Raw genomic sequence first — 22,699 nt, 5'->3', positions numbered from 1 at the left:
CCCCCCCACCCCACGTGTGTCTCTCTCTCTCTCTCTCTCCACCCCCCCACCCCACGTGTGTCTCTCTCTCCACCCCCCCCACCCCCCACGTGTGTCCTCTCTCCACCCCCCCACCCCACGTGTGTCTCTCTCTCCACCCCCCACCCCACGTGTGTCTCTCTCTCTCTCTCTCCACCCCCCCACCCCACGTGTGTCTCTCTCTCCACCCCCCCACGTGTGTCTCTCTACACCCCCCCCACCCCCCACGTGTGTCTCTCTCTCCACCCCCCCACCCCACGTGTGTCTCTCTCCACCCCCCCCCCCCCACGTGTGTCTCTCTCTCCACCCCCCACGTGTGTCTCTCTCTCTCCACCCCCCACGTGTGTCTCTCTCTCCACCCCCCACCCCCACGTGTGTCTCTCTCCACCCCCCCCCCCCCACGTGTGTCTCTCTCCACCCCCCCCACCCCCCACGTGTGTCTCTCTCTCCACCCCCCACGTGTGTCTCTCTCTCCACCCCCCCCACCCCCCACGTGTGTCTCTCTCTCCACCCCCCCACCCCCCACGTGTGTCTCTCTCTCCACCCCCCCACCCCCACGTGTGTCTCTCTCTCCACCCCCCCACCCCCCACGTGTGTCTCTCTCTCCACCCCCCACCCCCCACGTGTGTCTCTCTCTCCACCCCCCACCTCACGTGTGTCTCTCTCTCCACCCCCCCCCCACCCCCACGTGTGTCTCTCTCTCTCTCCACCCCCCCACCCCCCACGTGTGTCTCTCTCTCCACCCCCCCACCCCCACGTGTGTCTCTCTCTCCACCCCCCACCCACGTGTCTCTCTCCACCCCCCACGTGTGTCTCTCTCTCCACCCCCCCACCCCCCACGTGTGTATCTCTCTCCACCCCACGTGTGTCTCTCTCTCCACCCCCCCACGTGTGTCTCTCTCTCCACCCCCCCCCACGTGTGTCTCTCTCTCCACCCCCTTTTATCTCCTTGCTGATCAGATGACTCTCCTCTCTCCTGATGGTATTCCCTGATGGAATATCAGTCCTGGAGGTAATGATACAGTCCTCCTTTAAAAACAACCTCACCCCAACCCTCTGCTACCTACTGCCATAGCAACGCCTTCTACCAAAACCCCCTCAGCCATCTACCCTACCTACTGCCATAGCAACGCCTTCTACCAAAACCCCCTCAACCATCTACCCTACCTACTGCCATAGCAACGCCTTCTACCAAAACCCCTCAGCCATCTACCCTACCTACTGCCATAGCAACGCCTTCTACCAAAACCCCTCAGCCATCTACCCTACCTACTGCCATAGCAACGCCTTCTACCAAAACCCCTCAGCCATCTACCCTACCTACTGCCATAGCAACGCCTTCTACCAAAACCCCTCAGCCATCTACCCTACCTACTGCCATAGCAACGCCTTCTACCAAAACCCCTCAGCCATCTACCCTACCTACTGCCATAGCAACGCCTTCTACCAAAACCCCTCAGCCATCTACCCTACCTACTGCCATAGCAACGCCTTCTACCAAAACCCCTCAGCCATCTACCCTACATACTGCCATAGCAACGCCTTCTACCAAAACCCCTCAGCCATCTACCCTACCTACTGCCATAGCAACGCCTTCTACCAAAACCCCTCAGCCATCTACCCTACCTACTGCCATAGCAACGCCTTCTACCAAAACCCCTCAGCCATCTACCCTACCTACTGCCATAGCAACGCCTTCTACCAAAACCCCTCAGCCATCTACCCTACCTACTGCCATAGCAACGCCTTCTACCAAAACCCCTCAGCCATCTACCCTACCTACTGCCATAGCAACGCCTTCTACCAAAACCCCTCAGCCATCTACCCTACCTACTGCCATAGCAACGCCTTCTACCAAAACCCCCTCAACCATCTACCCTACCTACTGCCATAGCAACGCCTTCTACCAAAACCCCTCAGCCATATACCCTACCTACTGCCATAGCAACGCCTTCTACCAAAACCCCTCAGCCATCTACCCTACCTACTGCCATAGCAACGCCTTCTACCAAAACCCCTCAGCCATCTACCCTACCTACTGCCATAGCAACGCCTTCTACCAAAACCCCCTCAACCATCTACCCTACCTACTGCCATAGCAACGCCTTCTACCAAAACCCCCTCAACCATCTACCCTACCTACTGCCATAGCAACGCCTTCTACCAAACCCCCTCAACCATCTACCCTACCTACTGCCATAGCAACGCCTTCTACCAAACCCCCTCAACCATCTACCCTACCTACTGCCATAGCAACGCCTTCTACCAAACCCCCTCAACCATCTACCCTACTCCCTACCTACTGCCATAGCAACAAGCACCATTTCATCTCAGCTGGATAACAGATTGAGCAGTGGACTGCTGCTGCCATCCACTACCATTACAGCTGACTTAGTGTGGACTGGACTGGCATCATTATAGGTGAATGAGTCAGACCACGCATCCATTATGACAACAGCTCCCCCAGGAGGAAAGTTAACTAATACCTTGACCTGGGAGAGAGAGAGGGGAGAGGGATGGGAGACAGAGAGAGGGATGGGAGACAGAGAGAGGGATGGGAGACAGAGAGTAAGAGACAGAGGGATGGGAGACAGAGAGTAAGAGACAGAGGGATGGGAGACAGAGAGTAAGAGACAGAGGGATGGGAGACAGAGAGTAAGAGACAGAGGGATGGGAGACAGAGAGTAATAGAGAGAGGGATGGGAGACAGAGAGTAAGAGACAGAGGGATGGGAGACAGAGAGTAATAGAGAGAGGGATGGGAGACAGAGAGTAAGAGACAGAGGGATGGGAGACAGAGTAAGAGAGAGGGATGGGAGACAGAGAGTAAGAGACAGAGGGATGGGAGACAGAGAGTAAGAGACAGAGGGATGGGAGACAGAGAGTAAGAGACAGAGGGATGGGAGACAGAGTAATAGAGAGAGGGATGGGAGACAGAGAGTAAGAGACAGAGGGATGGGAGACAGAGAGTAAGAGACAGAGGGATGGGAGACAGAGAGTAAGAGACAGAGGGATGGGAGACAGAGAGTAAGAGACAGAGGGATGGGAGACAGAGAGTAATAGACAGAGGGATGGGAGACAGAGAGTAAGAGAGAGAGGGATGGGAGACAGAGAGTAAGAGACAGAGGGATGGGAGACAGAGAGTAAGAGACAGAGGGATGGGAGACAGAGAGTAAGAGACAGAGGGATGGGAGACAGAGAGTAAGAGACAGAGGGATGGGAGACAGAGAGTAATAGACAGAGGGATGGGAGACAGAGAGTAAGAGACAGAGGGATGGGAGACAGAGAGTAAGAGACAGAGGGATGGGAGACAGAGAGTAAGAGACAGAGGGATGGGAGACAGAGAGTAAGAGACAGAGGGATGGGAGACAGAGAGTAAGAGACAGAGGGATGGGAGACAGAGAGTAATAGAGAGAGGGATGGGAGACAGAGAGTAAGAGACAGAGGGATGGGAGACAGAGAGTAAGAGACAGAGGGATGGGAGACAGAGAGTAAGAGACAGAGGGATGGGAGACAGAGAGTAAGAGACAGAGGGATGGGAGACAGAGAGTAAGAGACAGAGGGATGGGAGACAGAGAGTAATAGACAGAGGGATGGGAGACAGAGAGTAATAGAGACAGAGGGATGGGAGACAGAGAGTAAGAGACAGAGGGATGGGAGACAGAGAGTAAGAGACAGAGGGATGGGAGACAGAGAGTAAGAGACAGAGGGATGGGAGACAGAGAGTAAGAGACAGAGGGATGGGAGACAGAGAGTAAGAGACAGAGGGATGGGAGACAGAGAGTAAGAGACAGAGGGATGGGAGACAGAGAGTAAGAGACAGAGGGATGGGAGACAGAGAGTAAGAGACAGAGGGATGGGAGACAGAGAGTAAGAGACAGAGGGATGGGAGACAGAGAGTAAGAGACAGAGGGATGGGAGACAGAGAGTAAGAGACAGAGGGATGGGAGACAGAGAGTAAGAGACAGAGGGATGGGAGACAGAGAGTAAGAGACAGAGGGATGGGAGACAGAGAGTAAGAGACAGAGGGATGGGAGACAGAGAGTAAGAGACAGAGGGATGGGAGACAGAGAGTAAGAGACAGAGGGATGGGAGACAGAGAGTAAGAGACAGAGGGATGGGAGACAGAGAGTAAGAGACAGAGGGATGGGAGACAGAGAGTAAGAGACAGAGGGATGGGAGACAGAGAGTAAGAGACAGAGGGATGGGAGACAGAGAGTAAGAGACAGAGGGATGGGAGACAGAGAGTAAGAGACAGAGGGATGGGAGACAGAGAGTAAGAGACAGAGGGATGGGAGACAGAGAGTAAGAGACAGAGGGATGGGAGACAGAGAGTAAGAGACAGAGGGATGGGAGACAGAGAGTAAGAGACAGAGGGATGGGAGACAGAGAGTAAGAGACAGAGGGATGGGAGACAGAGAGTAAGAGACAGAGGGATGGGAGACAGAGAGTAAGAGACAGAGGGATGGGAGACAGAGAGTAAGAGACAGAGGGATGGGAGACAGAGAGTAAGAGACAGAGGGATGGGAGACAGAGAGTAAGAGACAGAGGGATGGGAGACAGAGAGTAAGAGACAGAGGGATGGGAGACAGAGAGTAAGAGACAGAGGGATGGGAGACAGAGAGTAAGAGACAGAGGGATGGGAGACAGAGAGTAAGAGACAGAGGGATGGGAGACAGAGAGTAAGAGACAGAGGGATGGGAGACAGAGAGTAAGAGACAGAGGGATGGGAGACAGAGAGTAAGAGACAGAGGGATGGGAGACAGAGAGTAAGAGACAGAGGGATGGGAGACAGAGAGTAAGAGACAGAGGGATGGGAGACAGAGAGTAAGAGACAGAGGGATGGGAGACAGAGAGTAAGAGACAGAGGGATGGGAGACAGAGAGTAAGAGACAGAGGGATGGGAGACAGAGAGTAAGAGACAGAGGGATGGGAGACAGAGAGTAAGAGACAGAGGGATGGGAGACAGAGAGTAAGAGACAGAGGGATGGGAGACAGAGAGTAAGAGACAGAGGGATGGGAGACAGAGAGTAAGAGACAGAGGGATGGGAGACAGAGAGTAAGAGACAGAGGGATGGGAGACAGAGAGTAAGAGACAGAGGGATGGGAGACAGAGAGTAAGAGACAGAGGGATGGGAGACAGAGAGTAAGAGACAGAGGGATGGGAGACAGAGAGTAAGAGACAGAGGGATGGGAGACAGAGAGTAAGAGACAGAGGGATGGGAGACAGAGAGTAAGAGACAGAGGGATGGGAGACAGAGAGTAAGAGACAGAGGGATGGGAGACAGAGAGTAAGAGACAGAGGGATGGGGAGACAGAGAGTAAGAGACAGAGGGATGGGAGACAGAGAGTAAGAGACAGAGGGATGGGAGACAGAGAGTAAGAGACAGAGGGATGGGAGACAGAGAGTAAGAGACAGAGGGATGGGAGACAGAGAGTAAGAGACAGAGGGATGGGAGACAGAGAGTAAGAGACAGAGGGATGGGAGACAGAGAGTAAGAGACAGAGGGATGGGAGACAGAGAGTAAGAGACAGAGGGATGGGAGACAGAGAGTAAGAGACAGAGGGATGGGAGACAGAGAGTAAGAGACAGAGGGATGGGAGACAGAGAGTAAGAGACAGAGGGATGGGAGACAGAGAGTAAGAGACAGAGGGATGGGAGACAGAGAGTAAGAGACAGAGGGATGGGAGACAGAGAGTAAGAGACAGAGGGATGGGAGACAGAGAGTAAGAGACAGAGGGATGGGAGACAGAGAGTAAGAGACAGAGGGATGGGAGACAGAGAGTAAGAGACAGAGGGATGGGAGACAGAGAGTAAGAGACAGAGGGATGGGAGACAGAGAGTAAGAGACAGAGGGATGGGAGACAGAGAGTAAGAGACAGAGGGATGGGAGACAGAGAGTAAGAGACAGAGGGATGGGAGACAGAGAGTAAGAGACAGAGGGATGGGAGACAGAGAGAGAGGATGGGAGACAGAGAGTAAGAGACAGAGGGATGGGAGACAGAGAGTAAGAGACAGAGGGATGGGAGACAGAGAGTAAGAGACAGAGGGATGGGAGACAGAGAGTAAGAGACAGAGGGATGGGAGACAGAGAGTAAGAGACAGAGGGATGGGAGACAGAGAGTAAGAGACAGAGGGATGGGAGACAGAGAGTAAGAGACAGAGGGATGGGAGACAGAGAGTAAGAGACAGAGGGATGGGAGACAGAGAGTAAGAGACAGAGGGATGGGAGACAGAGAGTAAGAGACAGAGGGATGGGAGACAGAGAGTAAGAGACAGAGGGATGGGAGACAGAGAGTAAGAGACAGAGGGATGGGAGACAGAGAGTAAGAGACAGAGGGATGGGAGACAGAGAGTAAGAGACAGAGGGATGGGAGACAGAGAGTAAGAGACAGAGGGATGGGAGACAGAGAGTAAGAGACAGAGGGATGGGAGACAGAGAGTAAGAGACAGAGGGATGGGAGACAGAGAGTAAGAGACAGAGGGATGGGAGACAGAGAGTAAGAGACAGAGGGATGGGAGACAGAGAGTAAGAGACAGAGGGATGGGAGACAGAGAGTAAGAGACAGAGGATGGGAGACAGAGAGTAAGAGACAGAGGGATGGGAGACAGAGAGTAAGAGACAGAGGGATGGGAGACAGAGAGTAAGAGACAGAGGGATGGGAGACAGAGAGTAAGAGACAGAGGGATGGGAGACAGAGAGTAAGAGACAGAGGGATGGGAGACAGAGAGTAAGAGACAGAGGGATGGGAGACAGAGAGTAAGAGACAGAGGGATGGGAGACAGAGAGTAAGAGACAGAGGGATGGGAGACAGAGAGTAAGAGACAGAGGGATGGGAGACAGAGAGTAAGAGACAGAGGGATGGGAGACAGAGAGTAAGAGACAGAGGGATGGGAGACAGAGAGTAAGAGACAGAGGGATGGGAGACAGAGAGTAAGAGACAGAGGATGGGAGACAGAGAGTAAGAGACAGAGGGATGGGAGACAGAGAGTAAGAGACAGAGGGATGGGAGACAGAGAGTAAGAGAGAGGGGATGGGAGACAGAGAGTAAGAGACAGAGGGATGGGAGACAGAGAGTAAGAGACAGAGGGATGGGAGACAGAGAGTAAGAGACAGAGGGATGGGAGACAGAGAGTAAGAGACAGAGGGATGGGAGACAGAGAGAGAGGAGACAGAGAGTAAGAGACAGAGGGATGGGAGACAGAGAGTAAGAGAGAGAGGGATGGGAGACAGAGAGTAAGAGACGAGGGATGGGAGACAGAGAGTAAGAGACAGAGGGATGGGAGACAGAGAGTAAGAGACAGAGGGATGGGAGACAGAGAGTAAGAGACAGAGGGATGGGAGACAGAGAGTAAGAGACAGAGGATGGGAGACAGAGAGAGAGAAGACAGAGGGATGGGAGACAGAGAGTAAGAGACAGAGGGATGGGAGACAGAGAGTAAGAGACAGAGGGATGGGAGACAGAGAGTAAGAGACAGAGGGATGGGAGACAGAGAGTAAGAGACAGAGGGATGGGAGACAGAGAGTAAGAGACAGAGGGATGGGAGACAGAGAGTAAGAGACAGAGGGATGGGAGACAGAGAGTAAGAGACAGAGGGATGGGAGACAGAGAGTAAGAGACAGAGGGATGGGAGACAGAGAGTAAGAGACAGAGGGATGGGAGACAGAGAGTAAGAGACAGAGGGATGGGAGACAGAGAGTAAGAGACAGAGGGATGGGAGACAGAGAGTAAGAGACAGAGGGATGGGAGACAGAGAGTAAGAGACAGAGGGATGGGAGACAGAGAAGTAAGAGACAGAGGGATGGGAGACAGAGAGTAAGAGACAGAGGGATGGGAGACAGAGAGTAAGAGACAGAGGATGGGAGACAGAGAGTAAGAGACAGAGGGATGGGAGACAGAGAGTAAGAGACAGAGGGATGGGAGACAGAGAGTAAGAGACAGAGGGATGGGAGACAGAGAGTAAGAGACAGAGGGATGGGAGACAGAGAGTAAGAGACAGAGGGATGGGAGACAGAGAGTAAGAGACAGAGGGATGGGAGACAGAGAGTAAGAGACAGAGGGATGGGAGACAGAGAGTAAGAGACAGAGGGATGGGAGACAGAGAGTAAGAGACAGAGGGATGGGAGACAGAGAGTAAGAGAGAGAGGGATGGGAGACAGAGAGTAAGAGACAGAGGGATGGGAGACAGAGAGTAAGAGACAGAGGGATGGGAGACAGAGAGTAAGAGACAGAGGGATGGGAGACAGAGAGTAAGAGACAGAGGGATGGGAGACAGAGAGTAAGAGACAGAGGGATGGGAGACAGAGAGTAAGAGACAGAGGATGGGAGACAGAGAGTAAGAGACAGAGGGATGGGAGACAGAGAGTAAGAGACAGAGGGATGGGAGACAGAGAGTAAGAGACAGAGGGATGGGAGACAGAGAGTAAGAGACAGAGGGATGGGAGACAGAGAGTAAGAGACAGAGGGATGGGAGACAGAGAGTAAGAGACAGAGGGATGGGAGACAGAGAGTAATAGACAGAGGATGGGAGACAGAGAGTAATAGACAGAGGATGGGAGACAGAGAGTAAGAGACAGAGGGATGGGAGACAGAGAGTAAGAGACAGAGGGATGGGAGACAGAGAGTAAGAGACAGAGGGATGGGAGACAGAGAGTAAGAGACAGAGGGATGGGAGACAGAGAGTAAGAGACAGAGGGATGGGAGACAGAGAGTAAGAGACAGAGGGATGGGAGACAGAGAGTAAGAGACAGAGGGATGGGAGACAGAGAGTAATAGAGAGAGGGATGGGAGACAGAGAGTAAGAGACAGAGGGATGGGAGACAGAGAGTAAGAGACAGAGGGATGGGAGACAGAGAGTAAGAGACAGAGGGATGGGAGACAGAGAGTAAGAGACAGAGGATGGGAGACAGAGAGTAAGAGACAGAGGGATGGGGAGACAGAGAGTAAGAGACAGAGGGATGGGAGACAGAGAGTAAGAGACAGAGGGATGGGAGACAGAGAGTAAGAGACAGAGGGATGGGAGACAGAGAGTAAGAGACAGAGGGATGGGAGACAGAGAGTAAGAGACAGAGGGATGGGAGACAGAGAGTAAGAGACAGAGGGATGGGAGACAGAGAGTAATAGACAGAGGGATGGGAGACAGAGAGTAAGAGACAGAGGGATGGGAGACAGAGAGTAAGAGACAGAGGGATGGGAGACAGAGAGTAAGAGACAGAGGGATGGGAGACAGAGAGTAAGAGACAGAGGGATGGGAGACAGAGAGTAAGAGACAGAGGGATGGGAGACAGAGAGTAAGAGACAGAGGGATGGGAGACAGAGAGTAAGAGACAGAGGGATGGGAGACAGAGAGTAAGAGACAGAGGGATGGGAGACAGAGAGTAAGAGACAGAGGGATGGGAGACAGAGAGTAAGAGACAGAGGGATGGGAGACAGAGAGTAAGAGACAGAGGGATGGGAGACAGAGAGTAAGAGACAGAGGGATGGGAGACAGAGAGTAAGAGACAGAGGGATGGGAGACAGAGAGTAAGAGACAGAGGGATGGGAGACAGAGAGTAAGAGACAGAGGGATGGGAGACAGAGAGTAAGAGACAGAGGGATGGGAGACAGAGAGTAAGAGACAGAGGGATGGGAGACAGAGAGTAATAGACAGAGGGATGGGAGACAGAGAGTAATAGACAGAGGGATGGGAGACAGAGAGTAAGAGACAGAGGGATGGGAGACAGAGAGTAAGAGACAGAGGGATGGGAGACAGAGAGTAAGAGACAGAGGATGGGAGACAGAGAGTAAGAGACAGAGGATGGGAGACAGAGAGTAAGAGACAGAGGGATGGGAGACAGAGAGTAAGAGACAGAGGGATGGGAGACAGAGAGTAATAGAGACAGAGGATGGGAGACAGAGAGTAAGAGACAGAGGGATGGGAGACAGAGAGTAATAGACAGAGGGATGGGAGACAGAGAGTAAGAGACAGAGGATGGGAGACAGAGAGTAAGAGACAGAGGGATGGGAGACAGAGAGTAAGAGACAGAGGGATGGGAGACAGAGAGTAAGAGACAGAGGGATGGGAGACAGAGAGTAAGAGACAGAGGGATGGGAGACAGAGAGTAAGAGACAGAGGGATGGGAGACAGAGAGTAAGAGACAGAGGGATGGGAGACAGAGAGTAAGAGACAGAGGGATGGGAGACAGAGAGTAAGAGACAGAGGGATGGGAGACAGAGAGTAAGAGACAGAGGGATGGGAGACAGAGAGTAAGAGACAGAGGGATGGGAGACAGAGAGTAAGAGACAGAGGGATGGGAGACAGAGAGTAAGAGACAGAGGGATGGGAGACAGAGAGTAAGAGACAGAGGGATGGGAGACAGAGAGTAAGAGACAGAGGGATGGGAGACAGAGAGTAAGAGACAGAGGGATGGGAGACAGAGAGTAATAGACAGAGGGATGGGAGACAGAGAGTAAGAGACAGAGGGATGGGAGACAGAGAGTAAGAGACAGAGGGATGGGAGACAGAGAGTAAGAGACAGAGGGATGGGAGACAGAGAGTAAGAGACAGAGGGATGGGAGACAGAGAGTAAGAGACAGAGGGATGGGAGACAGAGAGTAAGAGACAGAGGGATGGGAGACAGAGAGTAAGAGACAGAGGGATGGGAGACAGAGAGTAAGAGACAGAGGGATGGGAGACAGAGAGTAAGAGACAGAGGGATGGGAGACAGAGAGTAAGAGACAGAGGGATGGGAGACAGAGAGTAAGAGACAGAGGGATGGGAGACAGAGAGTAAGAGACAGAGGGATGGGAGACAGAGAGTAAGAGACAGAGGATGGGAGACAGAGAGTAAGAGACAGAGGATGGGAGACAGAGAGTAAGAGACAGAGGGATGGGAGACAGAGAGTAAGAGACAGAGGGATGGGAGACAGAGAGTAAGAGACAGAGGGATGGGAGACAGAGAGTAAGAGACAGAGGGATGGGAGACAGAGAGTAAGAGACAGAGGGATGGGAGACAGAGAGTAAGAGAGAGAGGGATGGGAGACAGAGAGTAAGAGACAGAGGGATGGGAGACAGAGAGTAAGAGACAGAGGGATGGGAGACAGAGAGTAAGAGACAGAGGGATGGGAGACAGAGAGTAAGAGACAGAGGGATGGGAGACAGAGAGTAAGAGACAGAGGGATGGGAGACAGAGAGTAAGAGACAGAGGGATGGGAGACAGAGAGTAAGAGACAGAGGGATGGGAGACAGAGAGTAAGAGACAGAGGGATGGGAGACAGAGAGTAAGAGACAGAGGGATGGGAGACAGAGAGTAAGAGACAGAGGATGGGAGACAGAGAGTAAGAGACAGAGGGATGGGAGACAGAGAGTAAGAGACAGAGGGATGGGAGACAGAGAGTAAGAGACAGAGGGATGGGAGACAGAGAGTAAGAGACAGAGGGATGGGAGACAGAGAGTAATAGACAGAGGGATGGGAGACAGAGAGTAAGAGACAGAGGGATGGGAGACAGAGAGTAAGAGACAGAGGGATGGGAGACAGAGAGTAAGAGACAGAGGGATGGGAGACAGAGAGTAAGAGACAGAGGGATGGGAGACAGAGAGTAATAGACAGAGGGATGGGAGACAGAGAGTAAGAGACAGAGGGATGGGAGACAGAGAGTAAGAGACAGAGGGATGGGAGACAGAGAGTAAGAGACAGAGGGATGGGAGACAGAGAGTAAGAGACAGAGGGATGGGAGACAGAGAGTAAGAGACAGAGGGATGGGAGACAGAGAGTAAGAGACAGAGGGATGGGAGACAGAGAGTAAGAGACAGAGGGATGGGAGACAGAGAGTAAGAGACAGAGGGATGGGAGACAGAGAGTAAGAGACAGAGGGATGGGAGACAGAGAGTAAGAGACAGAGGGATGGGAGACAGAGAGTAAGAGACAGAGGGATGGGAGACAGAGAGTAATAGACAGAGGGATGGGAGACAGAGAGTAAGAGACAGAGGGATGGGAGACAGAGAGTAAGAGACAGAGGGATGGGAGACAGAGAGTAAGAGACAGAGGGATGGGAGACAGAGAGTAAGAGACAGAGGGATGGGAGACAGAGAGTAAGAGACAGAGGGATGGGAGACAGAGAGTAAGAGAGAGAGGGATGGGAGACAGAGAGTAAGAGACAGAGGGATGGGAGACAGAGAGTAAGAGACAGAGGGATGGGAGACAGAGAGTAAGAGACAGAGGGATGGGAGACAGAGAGTAAGAGACAGAGGGATGGGAGACAGAGAGTAAGAGACAGAGGGATGGGAGACAGAGAGTAAGAGACAGAGGGATGGGAGACAGAGAGTAAGAGACAGAGGGATGGGAGACAGAGAGTAAGAGACAGAGGGATGGGAGACAGAGAGTAAGAGACAGAGGGATGGGAGACAGAGAGTAAGAGACAGAGGGATGGGAGACAGAGAGTAAGAGACAGAGGGATGGGAGACAGAGAGTAAGAGACAGAGGGATGGGAGACAGAGAGTAAGAGACAGAGGGATGGGAGACAGAGAGTAAGAGACAGAGGGATGGGAGACAGAGAGTAAGAGACAGAGGGATGGGAGACAGAGAGTAAGAGACAGAGGGATGGGAGACAGAGAGTAAGAGACAGAGGGATGGGAGACAGAGAGTAAGAGACAGAGGGATGGGAGACAGAGAGTAAGAGACAGAGGGATGGGAGACAGAGAGTAAGAGACAGAGGGATGGGAGACAGAGAGTAAGAGACAGAGGGATGGGAGACAGAGAGTAAGAGACAGAGGGATGGGAGACAGAGAGTAAGAGACAGAGGGATGGGAGACAGAGAGTAAGAGACAGAGGGATGGGAGACAGAGAGTAAGAGACAGAGGGATGGGAGACAGAGAGTAAGAGACAGAGGGATGGGAGACAGAGAGTAAGAGACAGAGGGATGGGAGACAGAGAGTAAGAGACAGAGGGATGGGAGACAGAGAGTAAGAGACAGAGGGATGGGAGACAGAGAGTAAGAGACAGAGGGATGGGAGACAGAGAGTAAGAGACAGAGGATGGGAGACAGAGAGTAAGAGACAGAGGGATGGGAGACAGAGAGTAAGAGACAGAGGGATGGGAGACAGAGAGTAAGAGACAGAGGGATGGGAGACAGAGAGTAAGAGACAGAGGGATGGGAGACAGAGAGTAAGAGACAGAGGGATGGGAGACAGAGAGTAAGAGACAGAGGGATGGGAGACAGAGAGTAAGAGACAGAGGGATGGGAGACAGAGAGTAATAGACAGAGGGATGGGAGACAGAGAGTAAGAGACAGAGGGATGGGAGACAGAGAGTAAGAGACAGAGGGATGGGAGACAGAGAGTAAGAGACAGAGGGATGGGAGACAGAGAGTAAGAGACAGAGGGATGGGGAGACAGAGAGTAAGAGACAGAGGGATGGGAGACAGAGAGTAAGAGACAGAGGGATGGGAGACAGAGAGTAAGAGACAGAGGGATGGGAGACAGAGAGTAAGAGACAGAGGGATGGGAGACAGAGAGTAAGAGACAGAGGGATGGGAGACAGAGAGTAAGAGACAGAGGGATGGGAGACAGAGAGTAAGAGACAGAGGATGGGAGACAGAGAGTAAGAGACAGAGGGATGGGAGACAGAGAGTAAGAGACAGAGGGATGGGAGACAGAGAGTAAGAGACAGAGGGATGGGAGACAGAGAGTAAGAGACAGAGGGATGGGAGACAGAGAGTAAGAGACAGAGGGATGGGAGACAGAGAGTAAGAGACAGAGGGATGGGAGACAGAGAGTAAGAGACAGAGGGATGGGAGACAGAGAGTAAGAGACAGAGGGATGGGAGACAGAGAGTAAGAGACAGAGGGATGGGAGACAGAGAGTAAGAGACAGAGGGATGGGAGACAGAGAGTAATAGACAGAGGGATGGGAGACAGAGAGTAAGAGACAGAGGGATGGGAGACAGAGAGTAAGAGACAGAGGATGGGAGACAGAGAGTAAGAGACAGAGGGATGGGAGACAGAGAGTAAGAGACAGAGGGATGGGAGACAGAGAGTAAGAGACAGAGGGATGGGAGACAGAGAGTAAGAGACAGAGGGATGGGAGACAGAGAGTAATAGAGACAGAGGGATGGGAGACAGAGAGTAAGAGACAGAGGGATGGGAGACAGAGAGTAAGAGACAGAGGGATGGGAGACAGAGAGTAATAGACAGAGGGATGGGAGACAGAGAGTAAGAGACAGAGGGATGGGAGACAGAGAGTAAGAGACAGAGGGATGGGAGACAGAGAGTAAGAGACAGAGGGATGGGAGACAGAGAGTAAGAGACAGAGGGATGGGAGACAGAGAGTAAGAGACAGAGGGATGGGAGACAGAGAGTAAGAGACAGAGGGATGGGAGACAGAGAGTAAGAGACAGAGGGATGGGAGACAGAGAGTAAGAGACAGAGGGATGGGAGACAGAGAGTAATAGACAGAGGGATGGGAGACAGAGAGTAAGAGACAGAGGGATGGGAGACAGAGAGTAAGAGACAGAGGGATGGGAGACAGAGTAAGAGACAGAGGGATGGGAGACAGAGAGTAAGAGACAGAGGGATGGGAGACAGAGAGTAAGAGACAGAGGGATGGGAGACAGAGAGTAAGAGACAGAGGGATGGGAGACAGAGAGTAAGAGACAGAGGGATGGGAGACAGAGAGTAAGAGACAGAGGGATGGGAGACAGAGAGTAATAGACAGAGGGATGGGAGACAGAGAGTAAGAGACAGAGGGATGGGAGACAGAGAGTAATAGACAGAGGGATGGGAGACAGAGAGTAAGAGACAGAGGGATGGGAGACAGAGAGTAAGAGACAGAGGGATGGGAGACAGAGAGTAATAGAGAGAGGGATGGGAGACAGAGAGTAAGAGACAGAGGGATGGGAGACAGAGAGTAAGAGACAGAGGGATGGGAGACAGAGAGTAATAGACAGAGGGATGGGAGACAGAGAGTAATAGACAGAGGGATGGGAGACAGAGAGTAAGAGACAGAGGGATGGGAGACAGAGAGTAATAGACAGAGGGATGGGAGACAGAGAGTAATAGACAGAGGGATGGGAGACAGAGAGTAAGAGACAGAGGGATGGGAGACAGAGAGTAAGAGACAGAGGGATGGGAGACAGAGAGTAATAGACAGAGGGATGGGAGACAGAGAGTAAGAGACAGAGGGATGGGAGACAGAGAGTAAGAGACAGAGGGATGGGAGACAGAGAGTAATAGACAGAGGGATGGGAGACAGAGAGTAAGAGACAGAGGGATGGGAGACAGAGAGTAAGAGACAGAGGGATGGGAGACAGAGAGTAAGAGACAGAGGGATGGGAGACAGAGAGTAATAGACAGAGGGATGGGAGACAGAGAGTAATAGACAGAGGGATGGGAGACAGAGAGTAATAGACAGAGGGATGGGAGACAGAGAGTAATAGACAGAGGGATGGGAGACAGAGAGTAAGAGAGAGAGGGATGGGAGACAGAGAGTAAGAGACAGAGGGATGGGAGACAGAGAGAGAGAGAGGGATGGGAGACAGAGAGTAAGAGACAGAGGGATGGGAGACAGAGAGTAAGAGACAGAGGGATGGGAGACAGAGAGTAATAGACAGAGGGATGGGAGACAGAGAGTAAGAGACAGAGGGATGGGAGACAGAGAGTAAGAGACAGAGGGATGGGAGACAGAGAGTAAGAGACAGAGAGGATGGGAGACAGAGAGTAAGAGACAGAGGGATGGGAGACAGAGAGTAAGAGACAGAGGGATGGGAGACAGAGAGTAAGAGAGAGAGGGATGGGAGACAGAGAGTAAGAGACAGAGGGATGGGAGACAGAAGTAAGACAGAGGGATGGGAGACAGAGAGTAAGAGAGAGGGATGGGAGACAGAGAGTAAGAGACAGAGGGATGGGAGACAGAGAGTAAGAGACAGAGGGATGGGAGACAGAGAGTAAGAGAGAGGGATGGGAGACAGAGAGTAAGAGACAGAGGGATGGGAGACAGAGAGTAATAGACAGAGGGATGGGAGACAGAGAGTAAGAGACAGAGGGATGGGAGACAGAGAGTAATAGAGAGAGGGATGGGAGACAGAGAGTAAGAGACAGAGGGATGGGAGACAGAGAGTAAGAGACAGAGGGATGGGAGACAGAGAGTAATAGACAGAGGGATGGGAGACAGAGAGTAAGAGACAGAGGGATGGGAGACAGAGAGTAATAGACAGAGGGATGGGAGACAGAGAGTAAGAGACAGAGGATGGGAGACAGAGAGTAAGAGACAGAGGGATGGGAGACAGAGAGTAAGAGACAGAGGGATGGGAGACAGAGAGTAAGAGACAGAGGGATGGGAGACAGAGAGTAAGAGACAGAGGGATGGGAGACAGAGAGTAAGAGAGAGAGGGATGGGAGACAGAGAGTAAGAGACAGAGGGATGGGAGACAGAGAGTAAGAGACAGAGGGATGGGAGACAGAGAGTAAGAGACAGAGGGATGGGAGACAGAGAGTAAGAGACAGAGGGATGGGAGACAGAGAGTAATAGACAGAGGGATGGGAGACAGAGAGATGGAGACAGAGGGGGATGGGAGACAGAGAGTAAGAGACAGAGGGATGGGAGACAGAGAGTAAGAGACAGAGGGATGGGAGACAGAGAGTAAGAGACAGAGGGATGGGAGACAGAGAGTAAGAGACAGAGGGATGGGAGACAGAGAGTAAGAGACAGAGGATGGGAGACAGAGAGTAAGAGACAGAGGGATGGGAGACAGAGAGTAAGAGACAGAGGGATGGGAGACAGAGAGTAAGAGACAGAGGGATGGGAGACAGAGAGTAAGAGAGAGAGGGATGGGAGACAGAGAGTAAGAGACAGAGGGATGGGAGACAGAGAGTAAGAGACAGAGGGATGGGAGACAGAGAGTAAGAGACAGAGGGATGGGAGACAGAGAGTAAGAGACAGAGGGATGGGAGACAGAGAGTAAGAGACAGAGGGATGGGAGACAGAGAGTAATAGACAGAGGGATGGGAGACAGAGAGTAAGAGACAGAGGGATGGGAGACAGAGAGTAAGAGACAGAGGGATGGGAGACAGAGAGTAAGAGACAGAGGGATGGGAGACAGAGAGTAAGAGACAGAGGGATGGGAGACAGAGAGTAAGAGACAGAGGGATGGGAGACAGAGAGTAAGAGACAGAGGGATGGGAGACAGAGAGTAAGAGACAGAGGGATGGGAGACAGAGAGTAATAGACAGAGGGATGGGAGACAGAGAGTAAGAGACAGAGGGATGGGAGACAGAGAGTAAGAGACAGAGGGATGGGAGACAGAGAGTAAGAGAGAGAGGATGGGAGACAGAGAGTAAGAGACAGAGGGATGGGAGACAGAGAGTAAGAGACAGAGGGATGGGAGACAGAGAGTAAGAGACGAGGGATGGGAGACAGAGAGTAAGAGACAGAGGGATGGGAGACAGAGAGTAAGAGACAGAGGGATGGGAGACAGAGAGTAAGAGACAGAGGGATGGGAGACAGAGAGTAAGAGACAGAGGGATGGGAGACAGAGAGTAAGAGAGAGAGGATGGGAGACAGAGAGTAAGAGACAGAGGGATGGGAGACAGAGAGTAAGAGACAGAGGGATGGGAGACAGAGAGTAAGAGACAGAGGGATGGGAGACAGAGAGTAAGAGACAGAGGGATGGGAGACAGAGAGTAAGAGACAGAGGGATGGGAGACAGAGAGTAAGAGACAGAGGGATGGGAGACAGAGAGTAAGAGACAGAGGGATGGGAGACAGAGAGTAAGAGAGAGGGATGGGAGACAGAGAGAGAGGATGGGAGACAGAGAGTAAGAGACAGAGGGATGGGAGACAGAGAGTAAGAGACAGAGGGATGGGAGACAGAGAGTAAGAGACAGAGGGATGGGAGACAGAGAAGTAAGAGAGAGGATGGGAGACAGAGAGTAAGAGAGAGAGGATGGGAGACAGAGAGTAAGAGACAGAGGGATGGGAGACAGAGAGTAAGAGACAGAGGGATGGGAGACAGAGAGGAGAGAGGATGGGAGACAGAGAGTAAGAGACAGAGGGATGGGAGACAGAGAGTAAGAGACAGAGGGATGGGAGACAGAGAGTAAGAGACAGAGGGATGGGAGACAGAGAGTAAGAGACAGAGGGATGGGAGACAGAGAGAGGGATGGGAGACAGAGAGTAAGAGACAGAGGGATGGGAGACAGAGAGTAAGAGACAGAGGGATGGGAGACAGAGAGTAAGAGACAGAGGGATGGGAGACAGAGAGTAAGAGAGAGAGGGATGGGAGACAGAGAGTAAGAGAGAGAGGGATGGGAGACAGAGAGTAAGAGACAGAGGGATGGGAGACAGAGAGTAAGAGACAGAGGGATGGGAGACAGAGAGTAAGAGAGAGAGGGATGGGAGACAGAGAGTAAGAGACAGAGGGATGGGAGACAGAGAGTAAGAGACAGAGGGATGGGAGACAGAGAGTAAGAGAGAGAGGGATGGGAGACAGAGAGTAAGAGACAGAGGGATGGGAGACAGAGAGTAAGAGACAGAGGGATGGGAGACAGAGAGTAAGAGACAGAGGGATGGGAGACAGAGAGTAAGAGACAGAGGGATGGGAGACAGAGAGTAAGAGACAGAGGGATGGGAGACAGAGAGTAAGAGACAGAGGGATGGGAGACAGAGAGTAAGAGACAGAGGGATGGGAGACAGAGAGTAAGAGACAGAGGGATGGGAGACAGAGAGTAAGAGACAGAGGGATGGGAGACAGAGAGTAATAGACAGAGGGATGGGAGACAGAGAGTAAGAGACAGAGGGATGGGAGACAGAGAAGAGAGAGGGATGGGAGACAGAGAGACAGAGGGATGGGAGACAGAGAGTAAGAGACAGAGGGATGGGAGACAGAGAGTAAGAGACAGAGGGATGGGAGACAGAGAGTAAGAGACAGAGGGATGGGAGACAGAGAGTAAGAGACAGAGGGATGGGAGACAGAGAGTAAGAGACAGAGGATGGGAGACAGAGAGTAAGAGACAGAGGGATGGGAGACAGAGAGTAAGAGACAGAGGGATGGGAGACAGAGAGTAAGAGACAGAGGGATGGGAGACAGAGATAAGAGACAGAGGGATGGGAGACAGAGAGTAAGAGACAGAGGGATGGGAGACAGAGAGTAAGAGACAGAGGGATGGGAGACAGAGAGTAAGAGACAGAGGGATGGGAGACAGAGAGTAAGAGACAGAGGGATGGGAGACAGAGAGTAAGAGACAGAGGGATGGGAGACAGAGAGTAAGAGAGAGGGATGGGAGACAGAGAGTAAGAGACAGAGGGATGGGAGACAGAGAGTAAGAGAGAGAGGGATGGGAGACAGAGAGTAAGAGACAGAGGGATGGGAGACAGAGAGTAAGAGACAGAGGGATGGGAGACAGAGAGTAAGAGACAGAGGGATGGGAGACAGAGAGAGGAGAGAGAGGGATGGGAGAAAGAGAGAGGGATGGGAGAAAGAGAGAGGGATGGGAGAAAGAGAGAGGATGGGAGAAAGAGAGGGATGGGAGAAAGAGAGGGATGGGAGAAAGAGAGCAAGAGAGGGGTGGGAGACAGAGAGAGGGATGGGAGACAGAGAGTAATAGAGAGAGGGATGGGAGAAAGAGAGAGGGATGGGAGACAGAGTAAGAGACAGAGGGATGGGAGACAGAGAGTAAGAGAGAGAGGGATGGGAGACAGAGAGTAAGAGACAGAGGGATGGGAGACAGAGAGTAAGAGACAGAGGGATGGGAGACAGAGAGTAATAGAGAGAGGGATGGGAGACAGAGAGTAAGAGACAGAGGGATGGGAGACAGAGAGTAAGAGACAGAGGGATGGGAGACAGAGAGTAAGAGAGAGAGGGATGGGAGACAGAGAGTAATAGAGAGAGGGATGGGAGACAGAGAGTAAGAGAGAGAGGGATGGGAGACAGAGAGTAAGAGACAGAGGGATGGGAGACAGAGAGTAAGAGACAGAGGGATGGGAGACAGAGAGAGGGATGGGAGAAAGAGAGAGGGATGGGAGAAAGAGAGAGGGATGGGAGAAAGAGAGAGGGATGGGAGAAAGAGAGGGATGGGAGAAAGAGAGGGATGGGAGAAAGAGAGCAATAGAGAGAGGGGTGGGAGACAGAGAGAGGGATGGGAGACAGAGAGTAATAGAGAGAGGGATGGGAGACAGAGAGTAAGAGACAGAGGGATGGGAGACAGAGAGTAAGAGACAGAGGGATGGGAGACAGAGAGTAATAGAGAGAGGGATGGGAGACAGAGAGTAAGAGACAGAGGGATGGGAGACAGAGAGTAAGAGACAGAGGGATGGGAGACAGAGAGTAAGAGACAGAGGGATGGGAGACAGAGAGTAAGAGACAGAGGGATGGGAGACAGAGTAATAGAGAGAGGGATGGGAGACAGAGTAATAGAGAGAGGGATGGGAGACAGAGAGTAAGAGAGAGAGGGATGGGAGACAGAGAGTAATAGAGACAGAGGGATGGGAGACAGAGAGTAAGAGACAGAGGGATGGGAGACAGAGAGTAAGAGACAGAGGGATGGGAGACAGAGAGTAAAGAGACAGAGGGATGGGAGACAGAGAGTAAGAGACAGAGGGATGGGAGACAGAGAGTAAGAGACAGAGGGATGGGAGACAGAGAGTAAGAGACAGAGGGATGGGAGACAGAGAGTAAGAGACAGAGGGATGGGAGACAGAGAGTAAGAGACAGAGGGATGGGAGACAGAGAGTAAGAGACAGAGGGATGGGAGACAGAGAGTAAGAGACAGAGGGATGGGAGACAGAGAGTAAGAGACAGAGGGATGGGAGACAGAGTAAGAGACAGAGGGATGGGAGACAGAGAGTAAGAGACAGAGGGATGGGAGACAGAGAGTAAGAGACAGAGGGATGGGAGACAGAGAGTAAGAGACAGAGGGATGGGAGACAGAGAGTAAGAGACAGAGGGATGGGAGACAGAGAGTAATAGAGAGAGGGATGGGAGACAGAGAGTAAGAGACAGAGGGATGGGAGACAGAGTAATAGACAGAGGGATGGGAGACAGAGAGTAAGAGACAGAGGGATGGGAGACAGAGAGTAAGAGACAGAGGGATGGGAGACAGAGAGTAAGAGACAGAGGGATGGGAGACAGAGAGTAAGAGACAGAGGGATGGGAGACAGAGAGTAATAGACAGAGGGATGGGAGACAGAGAGTAAGAGACAGAGGGATGGGAGACAGAGAGTAAGAGACAGAGGGATGGGAGACAGAGAGTAAGAGACAGAGGGATGGGAGACAGAGAGTAATAGAGAGAGGGATGGGAGACAGAGAGTAAGAGACAGAGGGATGGGAGACAGAGAGTAATAGAGACAGAGGGATGGGAGACAGAGAGTAATAGAGACAGGGATGGGAGACAGAGAGTAAGAGACAGAGGGATGGGAGACAGAGAGTAAGAGACAGAGGGATGGGAGACAGAGAGTAAGAGACAGAGGGATGGGAGACAGAGAGTAAGAGACAGAGGGATGGGAGACAGAGAGTAAGAGACAGAGGGATGGGAGACAGAGAGTAAGAGACAGAGGGATGGGAGACAGAGAGTAAGAGACAGAGGGATGGGAGACAGAGAGTAAGAGACAGAGGGATGGGAGACAGAGAGTAAGAGACAGAGGGATGGGAGACAGAGAGTAATAGACAGAGGGATGGGAGACAGAGAGTAAGAGACAGAGGGATGGGAGACAGAGAGTAAGAGACAGAGGGATGGGAGACAGAGAGTAAGAGACAGAGGGATGGGAGACAGAGAGTAAGAGACAGAGGGATGGGAGACAGAGAGTAATAGAGAGAGGGATGGGAGACAGAGAGTAATAGAGAGAGGGATGGGAGACAGAGAGTAAGAGACAGAGGGATGGGAGACAGAGAGTAAGAGACAGAGGGATGGGAGACAGAGAGTAAGAGACAGAGGGATGGGAGACAGAGAGTAAGAGACAGAGGGATGGGAGACAGAGAGTAAGAGACAGAGGGATGGGAGACAGAGAGTAAGAGACAGAGGGATGGGAGACAGAGTAAGAGACAGAGGGATGGGAGACAGAGAGTAAGAGACAGAGGGATGGGAGACAGAGAGTAAGAGACAGAGGGATGGGAGACAGAGAGAGGGATGGGAGACAGAGAGTAATAGAGAGAGGGATGGGAGACAGAGAGTAAGAGACAGAGGGATGGGAGACAGAGAGTAATAGACAGAGGGATGGGAGACAGAGAGTAAGAGACAGAGGGATGGGAGACAGAGAGTAAGAGACAGAGGGATGGGAGACAGAGAGAGGGATGGGAGAAAGAGAGAGGGATGGGAGAAAGAGAGAGGGATGGGAGAAAGAGAGAGGGATGGGAGAAAGAGAGAGGGATGGGAGAAAGAGAGAGGGATGGGAGAAAGAGAGGGATGGGAGAAAGAGAGGGATGGGAGAAAGAGAGAGGGATAGGAGACAGAGAGTAATAGAGAGAGGGATGGGAGAAAGTAGAGAGATATGGGAGAAAGAGAGAGGGATGGGAGACAGACAGAGGGATGGGAGACAGAGAGAGGGATGGGAGAAAGAGAGAGGGATGGGAGAAAGAGAGAGGGATGGGAGAAAGAGAGAGGGATGGGAGAAAGAGAGAGGGATGGGAGAAAGAGAGAGGGATGGGAGAAAGAGAGAGGGATGGGAGAAAGAGAGAGGGATGGGAGAAAGAGAGAGGGATAGGAGAAAGAGAGAGGG

The 22,699-nt window shown here is 52.1% G+C and overlaps 1 protein-coding gene across 2 annotated transcripts in view; it reads right to left on the bottom strand.

The window, feature by feature from the left end:
- Positions 1-22,699, bottom strand: part of LOC106576570 (plexin-B2) — a 280,227-nt gene that overhangs the window by 148,142 nt on the left and 109,386 nt on the right. The window lies entirely within an intron of this gene.

Source organism: Salmo salar, chromosome ssa17 (genome assembly GCF_905237065.1).
Source record: "Salmo salar chromosome ssa17, Ssal_v3.1, whole genome shotgun sequence".
NCBI classification, from domain to species: Eukaryota; Metazoa; Chordata; class Actinopteri; order Salmoniformes; family Salmonidae; genus Salmo; species Salmo salar.
The sequence above is the reverse complement of the archived record's forward strand: the minus strand, read 5'-3'. Positions and strand labels throughout refer to the sequence as shown.